Source organism: Eriocheir sinensis, unplaced genomic scaffold, assembly GCF_024679095.1.
Source record: "Eriocheir sinensis breed Jianghai 21 unplaced genomic scaffold, ASM2467909v1 Scaffold490, whole genome shotgun sequence".
NCBI lineage: Eukaryota > Metazoa > Arthropoda > Malacostraca > Decapoda > Varunidae > Eriocheir > Eriocheir sinensis.
In genome coordinates, this window is record NW_026111821.1 from 30,001 (window position 1) to 43,900 (window position 13,900).

Consider the following 13,900-nt stretch of genomic DNA (forward strand, 5'->3'; position numbering starts at 1 on the left):
TACATGTTAACCGCCTTACTAGTAATAACCACCGGTCATACAGTCAGCCCATAGCTTTCAAATCAGCTTCTTTCCATGACTCGCACCTCAAAAATATGCGACATACCGAAAAATATGCGACATGATAGAAACCTTAAACGCGTAACGTCACAAATAAAGGGAAGTCGCGGTGCTACTTTGATATGCTATGTGTCATGAAACTACTTTGGTATGTGATCTACACTTATATTGTGATCCCAACCCAGGAAATGGGAAATGGTAGAATATCAGTAATTTTCTTGACATATTCACCAAACGCTTTTATATTGGCAGGCGGGACATGGCTTACGTACCACCAACAAATCTTCACAAAAGCAACAATAATGACCGCGTTCGATTCGTCCCAGCGACTGATCGAAACAAACCTGGTAAAGCTTCATACTCACCAGTGTTACCATGTCCAGTGTGTTTGTTTCATGTGTCCGCCACTGTACGATCAGTTGAGAGAGAGAGAGAGAGAGAGAGAGAGAGAGAGAGAGAGAGAGAGAGAGAGAGAGAGAGAGAGAGAGAGAGAGAGAGAGAGAGAGAGAGAGAGAGACATTACCTTAACGAGCACATCGTCTCATCATCGAAAGACACCGCTGGGGACACCCAATTCCACACTAAAGCACGAAAACGTACACAACACAATCAAAAGTAACCATCCCGCCGAGTGCACTTCCCACTATGGACAAGAACTGAACGAGAAGAATGGACTTGTGGAAGGGGGGGGGGGGGGGGGGGTAAGACAGGTATTCTAAAGGTGAGGTTCTGACGCCACTAAAATGCTCCATACACAAGCAGTCGGCAAGTCAACAGACTTAACGTTATATATAGGAGTAAATAATAACGAAATGTATATTTTTGACATCTCAACACTTTACTTCCACCAATATGAGGGTTATGGTGTATGTGTGACATGTTGTAGAGTCGATTACTTTGCCGGTAGAGAATTTTTGGGCTGATGAAGGCAAGAAAAGATACTTCAGCCTTGGAGTTTGCTAGCACTCATTTTCTAGATGCTGGTCTGTAAGGAAGTGCAGAGTAATAGCCTCCTCCAATATAACTATTTAGGTGTATGTTGTGCTGGTAGAATAGGCGATAAAAAATATTTACTGGCTAGTACATGATGCTACGTATTGTCATTTTATAATTTGACTTATTCAAGAACGTTGACTTATTAAAGAAAGTCTAGTTACCATAAATAATCACAGGTGTAAAACTAGTTAAATACCAACACTAGTAATAGGCGACAACAATGAGAACTTTGTTGCAAATAATTACCAACCAAACGAGTTAACAAGCAAGTAGCTGGGCGCACAACGACCTGGATTTGAAATAAGAGTAACTTACACAATTTTTTATTTATTTATTTATTTATTTATTTTTTTTTTTTTTGTCTTCCTGGCACTCTACAAACTAGTCCTACATTTCCTACCATCTGGCATTATGAAATAAAATGGTGGAGAATTCCAGGCAGAGGTTCCTTTTCTTGCACAAAACCTGCAAGAATTATATTAAGTACGAAAACAAGATGTTCGAGCGGCTCTGATTAATGACCTGACAGGACAGTCAGCCTGTTTCCCGGGCCACGTTGCCTCTCCTATCAGGGTAAATGTCCAGAGAGTTGCCCATCTCACTGCGGTACTTCTCACCCTAACCATGGGTTAGATCTCATAATTCTATGCATTTTGAACCCCATATATATGCCTCGCAAATTGATAGAATCGCAGCTAGCAATTTTTGAAAAGTTAGTGTTTTGGCAATAATTGAAAATCACTCCGCGCCTCCAAAATACGATATTACGCCTCCATATTGTACTTAAGGGACGAAATACATGTCCCTTAACCATAATTTGAAGGCGGAAAAACTTAAAAGTAATGAAAAAGTGGTAAAGGTAGTGAAAATGCATATTATACATACGCGCGATGTGTTCACATGGCGACGCCATTAGGATGTGAGCAGCGTTGCCAACGATCCGGTTAGCGGTGGTACGCTAGGTTAGCGATGGTACGCTTAGTTAGCGATTAGCCCACGCATGTGAGACAGGTCCACCACGCGTGGTTATTTTTTTTTTAGAACACGCACCTTTACCCAAAGGCTTTTGTGAAGGTTTGGGCCTGGTGTAGAACTAGGTAAAGGTGCGTAAAAAAAAAAAAATAACCACGCGTGGTGGACCTGGTCTCACATGCGTGGGCTAATGGCAAACTAAGCGTATCATCGCTAACCTAGCGTACCATCGTTAACCGGATCGTTGGCAACACTCCTCACTTCCCAATATGGCCGCCATCAAAACACATCGCGCCTATGTATAATATCCTTTTTCACTACCTTTACCACTTTTTGTCTACTTTTAAGTTTTCCCGCCTTCATATTATGGTTAAGGGACATGTATTTAGCCCCGTAAGTACAATATGGAAGCGAAATATCGTATTTTGGAGGCGGGGGAACAAAGTATGGTTAAGATTCGTTTTAGGTCCGTGCCAGTATCTCATTACCTACCTTATGAAACATCAGTATCTCTTCATATATCTTTTCTACAAACCTTCAACAGTCATGGAAACGCTTTGAAAATCAAATTCAAGGACTTTTTTTTTACTCCTGAAAATAGGGGATAATGTTTACGAAAGCGCGTCGCCTCCTCTGGCGACGCTGCAGCCGGTGTTGCGAGAAATAACTCCTTGCTGAAATAAATCACATATACATGTGTTTAGGGGGGGGGGGTCGAGGGGGGCGCAGCCCCCCCGTTAGTAGGTCGTAAAGTTCGGTTGGAGTAGTTTAAATATGCTCCCCGACCCTAAACCCTCTGCGAGCTATTTTACGGCTACGGCGGCTGCAGCGTCGTCGCGGCCGCCGCCAGAGGAGGCGACGCGCTTCCGTAAACATTATCCCTTATTTTCAAGAGTAAAAAAAAAAGTCCTTGAATTGGATTTTCAAAGCGTTTCCATGACTGTTGAACGTTTGTAGAAAAGATATATGAAGAGATACTGATGTTTCATAAAGTAGATTATGAGATACTGGCACGGACCTAATACGAATCTTTACCCAAAGTATCCCAGTCCCTCCCCGTGACGCCCCGAGGCGGCCGCAAAAAACTCACTAACTTTTCAAAAATCGCTAGCAGCGATTCTATCAATTTGCGAGGCATATATATGGGGTTCAAAATTAATAGAATTATGAGATCTAACCCATGGTTAGGGTGAGAAGTACCGCGGTGAGATTGGCAACTTTCTGGACATTTACCCTTATCAGTGGTGAGACTGAAGTGGATGACGCTGTGTCCGGATCATGACGTATACAGGACAACGTAAGGTGACATAACCCTCATCCCCGCCCGGGATCACTGTAGATTTTTAACATTTAACAGCCATTACAATGCATATTCCCCTAAAATGTTATCAGGTCTTTTTAGTAGCTATGTAACTAGTGACTACGCCTGTGAGTAAATACCTGACAAACATTGCTAGACCAAAATCACCGAGAAGGAAGAACGGAGATAAAACATCCGGTTCACAGGCTTTCTCCGCGTTTAATAAATTGCCTTTCTTGTTGTAGTGCTTCCAAGATGGTTATTTCTTCGTCCATATCACCCCCCCCCCCTCCCACACACACACACACACACACACACACACACACACACACACACACACAGAAGCGCACGTGCAATGATCGTTAAGAGTTTGTCGTGGAGCAGTACTGAACTACATGTAACACCATATCGAGAAAGCAGCAGTTTCATTTTTGTCGTAGTTTGAGGTACATATTTGGCAAGATACTGGCAACGCACTTATTCCGTTCATCTTCTGCAAATGTTAACAATAGTAATTGCACTCAAAAGAGAAACAGACGCACAAGATTATAACAACTGTTCAAATTTTTTTTACCCGCCCCTCCTCGTTATTGCCTCCACCACACACCTTCCACCGCCCACTCGCCGGCTTCACCACACAAAACACGATAACCCAATAAATAAATAAATAAGACCCATCCATCGACATTACCTTAACAAGCACGTCGTCTCAGTATCCAAAGACACCGCTGGGGGCACGCAAACACACACGAACGCACGCAAACGCACACAACACAAGGTAACCATCCCGCCGAGTGTACTTCCCGCTATGGACAAGGAACTGAATGTAGAAAGGGAACGGACCCGTGGAGTGGGGGTGATAGGCGATCCAAAGGTAAGGCTTCGCTGCCGCTTCAAGTGGCGCCAACTATGGGCAGTCAGGCAAGTCAACCCAGAAACTTCACGAGTAGGAATTGCAATTTTATCTATTTGTTTTTGTCTCAACTCCACCAAGACAATGGTTAAGGTGTGTGACAGGATATAAATTCTATTAGATTATCTGTCAACAATTCTTGCTGGAATGACGGCAAGAAAATTCTAGCCTTGGAATTCGCCAGCATTCGTTTTCTAGATGCTGGATGGCAACGATGTGCAGAGTAACAGCCTCTTCCAACATGAACATTAAATTCTTTATTGTGCTGGTGGAATGGTAACAAATAACTCTACTAGCATTTAAAAGTTGGAACATATTGTCTTTTTTTTTCATTAGCGACTTTCTCACGCATCATCAAATTTATATAACTAATATTACTTAACACAAGGACGCACAAGCATAAGTACACACACACACACACACACACACACACACACACACACACAAACAGCTCCTTCCGTAGGGGAACGGCTGGCTGTCTCGAGAGACACGCAGCAGACCAAGAGGTGAATTACACACACACATACACACAAACAAACACACACACACACACACACACACACACACACACACACACACACACACACACACACACACACCGAAAAAATGTCGCGTACCCACATTGTCTAGTTATGTGTATCTTGCCGAAATGTATGAAGGAAAAATATCTTATATTTTACTAATTGTTGTAATGGCAAATATCCTGACAACGTAGCATTTGTCGCTACATGGTTACCGCCTTACTAACAGTAACTGAGTCAACCATCAGTTATACAATTAACTCATAGGTTTAAGGTCAGGTAGTATCCCCGACTCTCGACGACGTAATGGCCGTTTCAAACACATGTTAGCTCACAAATTAAGAGAAGTCATTGTTTTAAAACAGGTGTTACTGTGGTCCTCGCGAAAGTCCTGAAAAAAGTCGACGTAGGGCCATCGCTCGTGAAAGGTGAACTCTAATTAGCGTGAATCCTATAAATATAGGCTCCACAACCGACCCGTTCACGACCAACGGGCTGGCATCGCTTCACTACCAGTAACCACGAATATTGTTTTAAATACCGAAATCTTAAAAGGCAGTTCTCAAGCAACGATAACATCCAACTCATATTTTGACGTGACGTCAACAATCCTTGTTATCGATGAATATAATAAACGGGCACGAAATAGTAAAATAATGTCTTACACCAACAGTTATGAGGGTGTGGCTATGCCGAGACGATTCTGTTAAAACGATACATTAATAACTAAGACACACAGCATTACTTATCATCATCCTAATCTTAGAAGCGTGTCCAGTTTATGTTTTGGCACACTGTAAAGGCCTGAAAGAAGTCAATAAATGTAACATATAGCTTTATTTTATTGTGTCATGTCGAAAACAATAGACAAAGAAACGATGTGTTCGAGGCATCCTCCCGTCACCTGTGCCCCGGCTGTTCTCGGTACGGTTTGATCCACTGATTCACTCAGTATACAAAACCATGTTGTGTAATTCAACAAGAAAATTTTACTCTTGACTATGCCAAACGGTCGGGAGGAGATGGGTCGTAGAGGACCAACTAGCAGTTTAGACAAAACCATATCGATAGCCCAACTGATTAATATTCGTAGTTTTAGGAACATACGTGGCAATATAATGGCAAGGTGGCAGCTTCTACGACTGTAACTGAATAGTAATTGTGCTAATAGAGAATTATCGATACCTTTCAGCAATATCTGCCCGCTATTCCGCGTCATTCCCTCCACCAAACACCTGCCACCGCACACTCGTTGGCTTCACCACACACACAGTAACCCAATTCATTAATGAATAAGACACATTCATCGACATTACCTGAACAACCGCTTCGTCTCAGCATTCGAGGACACAGATGGCGAAACGCAAATCTGCACGACCGCACGCAAATGTACACAACACAAATAAAAGTAACCATCCCGCCGAGTGTACATTCCGCTGTTGACATTAAACAGGGAAGTGAATGAAGAAAGAGACTATATCTGTGAAAGGTGGGTGGGGCGATAGGTGATCCAATGGTGAGGCTTCGATGCCGTAAAGTGACGCCATCCATCGGCATTTAGACAGGTTGAACGTTAATACATGTTGCAACGTATTGTCAATTTTGAATTTCGACAATGATTCATCTACGTGTAGTTATTAATTGATAATCACGGGTGTAAGGCTAGTTAAATACAAACACTTATAATAGGAAAGAACAATGAGAACCTTGTTGTAAGCAGGTACCAATCGAACGAGTAAACAAGCGTGAAGCTGAGAGTGAGCGCACAACGGCCTGGATTCGATACGCAGAGTAACCTGCATAAGCTTTCGTGTTTTGTTGATACCACTGGCCCTGTAAAAACTCATTTTGCGCTTCTTTACCGCCTGGCATATTCAAGATATAAAACCCTTGAGAACTCCAGGCAAAAGTTTTCTTTCTAGCCACAAGACACTAACAGCAAAAAACAGGAAAACAGGTTGTCCAAGCGACCACGACTAATAAACCGAAAATAAGAGATATTCACCTAAAGGCCTTATAAGATGTTTTAAGTAACTATGTCGAACAATTTTTTCTTAAGATATTCTGGTAACAAATAAACAAGTAAACAAAGAGACGGGTAACGAAGCAAATATTATTTGATTTAGAATGATTTCGAGCGCCCATTACATATATAACGCGTCTGCTTAAAGAGCAGACAAGGGGAGGAATACGAGTGTTTACTGGGCTATGGTTCGACCCTTCTCCGAGAAAAAAAATGATACACATAAAGAGGATATGACTGTAGCCAATTCCCAAAACAAATTTTAGCTAATATGAAAAGAACACGTACTTATCTTGTCGCATACGCTGTTGATATTTTTTAAATTTCTTTTAACTCTTCCCTCTTGAGAATAACACTCGGTCGAGAGAGAGAGAGAGAGAGAGAGAGAGAGAGAGAGAGAGAGAGAGAGAGAGAGAGAGAGAGAGAGAGAGAGAGAGAGAGAGAGAGAGAGAGAGAGAGAGAGAGAGAGAGAGAGGAGAGAGACTGTCTTTGACAATATTTCGCGTAAGTAAGACAGTTATGCGAAATATAGCTAAAAATGTGTACCATGTAGGAGCCATAAAAAACAACAGCGACACAAACACATATTACCAGGACTTAAAGCTAATAAAAGGAAACACCGTGAAGGGTTTTAATAACAGGCCGCTTTTTTGCTTTCTTACATCGCTTCTGCCTAGTGAGCCGGTTGTGTATAATATACATGTGTGTTAATATAAAATATGTATATACTATATATATATATATATATATATATATATATATATATATATATATATATATATATATATATATATATATATATATATATATATATATATATATATATATATATATATATATATATATATATATATATATATATATATATATATATATATATATATATATATATATATATATATATATATATATATATATATATATATATATATATATATATATATATATATATATATATATATATATCTATATATATATATATATATATATATATATATATATATATAATATATATAATATATATAATAATAATTATAATAATGATAATAATAATAGTAATAATGATAATATTAATAATAATAATAATAATAATAATAATAATAATAATAATAATAATAATAATAATAATAATAATAATAATAATAATAATAATAATAATAATAATAATAATAATAATAATGATTTACATGATCTCACTCATCGCTTTTTTAACGGCATTCCCAGGAAATATTTGCTCGGCACAATCACGATGGCAATTACTGGAGAACAAAAAGTCTGGAAAATAACTGTGGAATTTGCAATCTAATGGCTGAAAATAAGTTATATGAGCAATGATTTTTTTTTTATGTAAATATATTTATATATAAGATCTCTCCATATATATATATATATATATATATATATATATATATATATATATATATATATATATATATATATATATATATATATATATATATATATGCGGACCTGAGTGGTTAGCATGCCGGCGCCGCGTCGGGAAGATCCAGGAGGGACGCGGGTTCGAATCCTAGCCGCCACACACCTTGGATTTTTCGGTCACCGCCGAGTGGCCTAAAACTACCCACACGCTGCCCTAAAGACCACCTATCGACCCGGACTCTAGATTACCTCTCCAAAGAGAGATTCAAAGATGAGCTCCTGGGGGCAGTATGAGCCAAAACAAGATGGCGCCACTATAAACACTCGCCTGCGCCACAACTGGCTGGGCCGACCATCAGACCCCACCAGTGAAAAAACCTGGTTAATAGGTCATGATATATATGTATATATATATATATATATATATATATATATATATATATATATATATATATATATATATATATCGAGAGAGAGAGAGAGAGAGAGAGAGAGAGAGAGAGAGAGAGAGAGAGAGAGAGAGAGAGAGAGAGAGAGAGAGAGAGAGAGAGAGAGAGAGAGAGAGAGAGAGAGAGAGAGAGAGAGAGAGAGAGAGAGAGAGAGAGAGAGAGAGAGAGAGAGAGAGAGAGAGAGAGAGAGAGAGAGAGAGAGAGAGAGAGAGAGAGAGAGAGAGAGAGAATTTTCATATTTTGCTCGCGTGAAAGAAACTTATATTTATCACACGAATTGTCGACTTTCAAAGTTGCACTATGTCGTGGGCAACACTTTACGTCTCAGCATCGATTTTGATTGTGAGACTGAACTATCGACAGGCGGGCCGCTAAGCACAGGGGTCCCCTTTACATAGTAAATATTAAGTCTCTAATACGGATAAGTGTTCTTCTGTACCTGAAACCTTATATTCTAAATATGTTCATTAATAACGAAACTCTCCATCATACTACATTTCAAGTAGCGTAAGTTAAAGAAGTTTGTAAACAAGCATAATGGAAATTTCTATAAAGTGGCTCTGTATCATAGAGTGGTAAGTAAGGGTGTATTATATAAATATATGCAAAATGTAAGAAAACACGTATATAGCACACAGCGTGTTATTTTCACAACAAATCAACGACTCAATCTTCAAAAACAATTTCACAACCATAAAGGCAATCTTCCCAGTCACCCAGGATTATATCTCATATCCTTCCCCAATTTCTCATCTGATACGCTCAAAAGGCCAAAGCTCACCTTATCTAATTAACCTTTTGTGTCTTCTCTCAGCTTTGCCTGGATCACCTTTCCCTCCTTCATCCTTCCAACGTTACTGAAACTTGCTCCATGTTTCCCTCCACCATTCTCTCCGCCCCCTCCTCCCTTTCCTTCTTTTTTTTTCCTTGCCTTTCTCCTTGTTCTTTTCTTCTTCTTCCTTCTCTTTCTTACGACATCCCTCCCAGCTTCATGTCCTTCCATCCCTCTTCCTCTTTCACCCTTCACTTAATTTTTCTTCCCTGGCTTCCTCCTCCATCTTTTTCCTCTCCTACCTTGTTCTTTCCTTTTCAGTATTTTTTTTCTCTCAAACTCGCTTCACCTATCTTCCTTCCTACCTTTCTTTTCCCTGATTCTTTGATTTACTTTAGACCTCCTTGTTTCTCCTATTGTTACCTCTCTCTCTCTCTCTCTCAGGCAAAGTGCAAGGTCTCGCTGTATTGCTCTATCTCGCTCGCACATTCATACAATTTAATATGGACTCGTTCTCAAAGACCCAAGACCGACTGAAGGCGACTCGTGCAGGGGCGGGAACGATAGAGAGAGAGGGAGGGAGTGACAATGGACAACGTAAGATATAAAAAAGCTACAGCATAAAAGGAAGTTAGAGAGGATGATTGATGGGCATAATAGCAGAAATAAAAAAGGTAAGATCATGAAAAATAGAGGAAGAAATGGAATGTGGAAACAATTGTATTGGATGGAGAAAGAAGAAACAAAGAGCGAAGGGAATGGGCGTAGACAGGAGGAAGGGGGGTAATAAAATGCAAAAAAAAATATCGATGGACAATGTAAGATATAAAGTAGGTACACCATAAAAGTAAGTTAGAAAGGAACGATGGGCGTAATAGAAGTAATAAAAGAGGTAAGATAATAAAAAATAAAGGAAGAAAAGGAATGGGGAAAAATCTGTATTCGAAGGATAGAGAATCAGAATCAGAATCAGAATCAGAATGCTTTATTCCATTAAAGTACAATGTACAATGGCTTTTCTCTTAATTACTAAATACTTTACATGTAGTACAGATATCATATATAAGACTTTCTTTAACTAATCTTTATCTTAATTAATAAATATTTACATGGGATATCATATATAGGAACTTGCTAGATATAATACATATGTACGAGATAAGTGTATATTATGTCCTTCACGCGTTCTTTAGCAAAAGCCTCCTTGAAGAGCGTGAATAGTTAGGGCTTTCTTGAAGCTCGTGAGTGACGGGAGTTCTTTTATATTAGGGGGGAGCTTGTTCCATGCTCTTGGTCCACTTACTAATAGTGACCGCGCACCATTGTCTGTTCTCACTCTAGGGATAAATAGGTCTCCGTTTTGTCTCGTTACAAGTTCGTTAATTTGTGTTACATATGGTAAGTTTAGTAGCCACTCAGGATAATATTTATGGGTCACTTTATACACCATTATGCACTGATCGAATTTCACTTTTTCTTTCATCTTTATCCACTTTAGTTCTTGTAACACAGGAGTAGCACGGTCGCGTCTTTTGTAGCCCCAGCAGCAACTGTGGCAGCGAAGTTTTGCAGTTTGTGCACGCGCTGCATGAGTGTCTAATTTGTGTTGCCCCATATTTTTAGTCCGTAATTGATTAGACTTAACACTAGTGTCTTGAGAGAGAGAGAGAGAGAGAGAGAGAGAGAGAGAGAGAGAGAGAGAGAGAGAGAGAGAGAGAGAGAGAGAGAGAGAGAGAGAGAGAGAGAGAGAGAGAGAGAGAGAGAGAGAGAGAGAGAGAGAGAGAGAGAGAGAGAGAGAGAGAGAGAGAGAGAGAGAGAGAGAGAGAGAGAGAGAGAGAGAGAGAGAGAGAGAGAGAGAGAGAGAGAGAGAGAGAGAGAGAGAGAGAGAGAGAGAGAGAGAGAGAGAGAGAGAGAGAGAGAGAGAGAGAGAGAGAGAGAGAGAGAGAGAGAGAGAGAGAGAGAGAGAGAGAGAGAGAGCAAAGACAAAAATGTTGGGTAAGTTTTGAGGAAGTGGACTAACAAAATGAAAAAAAAGACTATCAGTACGGAAAAGAATGTTGAGAGCATGGAAAGAGGAAACACAAAGGGAGAAAGTGTGGAAAGCGTTGTAGGAGGCAGAGAAACAAGGAATTGGGGCAGGTAAGGATTAAATACTAATAAAGGTGCTTAGTAAAGAACACAAGCAGAGAAGAAGAAAAAAAAACCGAGAGAATCCACAATGTATGAAAGAGAAAAAGAACACGGGAGGATAAAAGAAAAATGCGACAAAAGAGAGAAAAAGAGAAAAGGAGAATATAAGAAAAATACACACACCTAACAAACAGTGGGTGGACTATAGGGAATGAGGAGAAAAGCACCGAGAGTTTCCTGAACGTAAATAGAGAGAAAAGGAGAGAAAGAGAAATAATAAAAGGCAATAAAGAAGACGAGAGGGAGTAAGGGCGTGACGCAAGATGGATTAATAACAAAATAAAATTGAGACTATTGTGGGAAATCGCAGGGAAGGGGGGAAGGAAAGAAGAAAGACGAGATTATGGAAGACGAGCGAAAGGATGAGGAAGGAGGAGGTATGATCGACGATTCAGAGAAATGGAGGAAAAATTGATGCGGAAATCAACGACTCTGAAGAAAACAATAATGACGTAAAAAGAAAGGTTGTTGATGATGATGAGGAGGAGGATGATGAGGATGATGATGATGAGGAGGAGGAACAGGAAGAGGGAGAAAAAGAGAAAGAGGAGGATAGGGGAAAGGAGGGGAAAAAAAAAGGCAGGCTGAGGATAATAAAGAAGGAAGTAAAAGGAGGAGAAGGAGTTTTGTAGAGCAAGGAAGAGGAGAGAGAAGGCTGAAAAAAAGCAAAAAGAAACAATAAGAGGAAGAGGAAGCAAAGATACAGATGAGAGCGAAGACGTAAAACGGAGAGTTCATAACGGTGAGTAGGAGTGAAAGCTGAAAAATAGAAAAAAAGTTGACGTGGACGAGAACACACGAAGGTTGGGTAAATGGAAGGTGAGCGAAATGGAAAGAAACGTCAGGAAAGGTGTGATGTAGAGAGAGAGAGTGGAGAGGCCAATAGGCTTAAAGGAGGATGTAAGAGACAGGGAGAGGCAGGGAAGGAGCGACGGAAGGAGAAAGGTGACAAGGCGAGGAGCGAAATGGAAAGTCAGGTGAGAGCATGTGGAGCGAACTCAGGTGGAAGGAGCCATGCCATTTACCTGTATCCTAGGAGCACCTTGCGAAATGATGTACCTGCGGGTGATGAGAGCGTGCAGACCTACTTAAATATTCTACGCAAAACGATGGCGTTGAACATAAATATATCTACGAGGTTGACAGTGACAGTGAGTTCTCATGAGCTTTATATTGTAAACTCATGTGGAAGGATCCATGCCACTCTCCTGTACACTAAAAACCTATATATTGCTACTAACTACTACTTTCTAGTAACCTGTAAGTAGTCAGAAGGTGCACTATCATGAAAATCCTCTCTTAAACTAAGGCGTTGCATGCATCTCATTATTGGAAACATTCTGAAATCATGCTCTGCAGTGGTGTGCATTTACATGGAAAAAGAAGACGACGCATACGTATCTACAAGGTTGTTTGTGGCCAACATTAGGCGTGTGTTATTAATATAAATTTCCAAAAAAATCAGGTGGGTATGTAACGAGCTGAAACACGCCATATAATTTCAAGACTCTTACAATAATTATTTCCGAAGTCAATTTTACCCAGAAGTTATTACAAAATTAATGACACATTCAGAGTAAATATAATAATAATATTTTTTTTTTACAACAAAGGAGGCAGCTCAAGGGCACAAAAAAGTAAACAATAATAAAAAAAAGCCCGCTGCTCGCTGCTCACAAAAATAAATCTAAAGAGGTGGCCAAAAGAGAGGTCAATTTCAGGAGGAGAGGTGTCCAGATACCCTTCTCTAGAAAGAGTTCAAGTCGTAGGCAGGAGGAAATACAGAAGAAGGAAGATTGTTCCAGAGTTTACCAGCGTGAGGGATGGAAGAGTGAAGATGCTGGTTAACTCTTGCATAAGGGGTTTGGACAGTATAGGGATAAGCATGAGTAGAAAGTCGCGTGCAGCGGGGCCGCGGGAGGGGGGGGAGGCATGCAGTTAGCAAGTTCAGAAGAGCAGTCAGCATGAAAATATCGATAGACGATAGAAAGAGAAGCAACATGGCGGCGGAAATTAAGAGGTAGAAGACTATCAGTAAGAGGAGGAGAGCTGATGAGACGAAGAGCCTTAGACTCCACTCTGTCCAAGAGAGCTGTGTGAGTGGAGCCCCCCCACACGTGAGATGCATTCTCCATACGAGGGCGGACGTTGCCCCTGTATATGGATAGCAACTGTGCGGGGGAGAAGAACTGGCGGAGACGATACAGAACGCCCAACCTCGAGGAAGCTGATTTAGTGAGAGAAGAGATGTGAAGTTTCCAGTTAGTATTTTGAGTTAAGGATAGACCGAGGATGTTTAGTGTTGAAGATGGTGACAGCTG